The following is a 688-nucleotide window of genomic DNA, read 5'->3' as shown; positions in this document are numbered from 1 at the left end:
AGCCCGGAGCGCCGGGACCCTTTCGGGCCGTCTGCGCCTGCGCAGCCCCCGCCGGGTACGTCTTCCTTAGTGCCTGATGGCCTGGACCCCTGGGCTTCAGGTGGACATGGGCGCTGGCCTTGAGGACTTGTTAGGCGCAGAGAATTTGGCGGCTGCTCCAAGGTTTGAGGCCTGTGGAGTACCTTGCCTAGGTTGCAAAACTTCTGCACCGCGGTTCCCTACGAGGCCACAGACTTAATGGCACTTGCAGGATTCTAGATCCTGCCTGCACCCAAAGGCCCGAATTCAGGTGTTCTGAAGCGACCACTGATAATAAATTTGAGGTTCCTTCAAGAAGACGTTAGAATGCATTGGGAGTAATTATGTAAGAGGCACCTCTGACATCCCAGAATACACTACTAGCCAGGAAGTGCTCAGAAGTCCTGGGGACTTTGTGAAGGAGGTGACATCACCTAGAATGTATTGGGGCACCGCTAGTTCAGTAGGCTTATCAAGCACATGCTGTTTATTGGACAAAACGTTCTAGACATCACATATGAACCATCGAGGAATACTTGCTAGCTCTCACTGTGTAGTCTGGCCCTTTCACAGACTGGCAATGGAAAACTAGACCGCAGCCGGGCTCGGTGGCTCAGCCTGTAATCCTGCGCCTTTGGGAGGCTGAGGTGAGTGGAATGCCTGAGCCCGC

Source organism: Carlito syrichta, unplaced genomic scaffold (genome assembly GCF_000164805.1).
Source record: "Carlito syrichta isolate Samal-C Ts95f unplaced genomic scaffold, Tarsius_syrichta-2.0.1 Scaffold309091, whole genome shotgun sequence".
Lineage (NCBI taxonomy): Eukaryota > Metazoa > Chordata > Mammalia > Primates > Tarsiidae > Carlito > Carlito syrichta.
The sequence above is the reverse complement of the archived record's forward strand: the minus strand, read 5'-3'. Positions refer to the sequence as shown.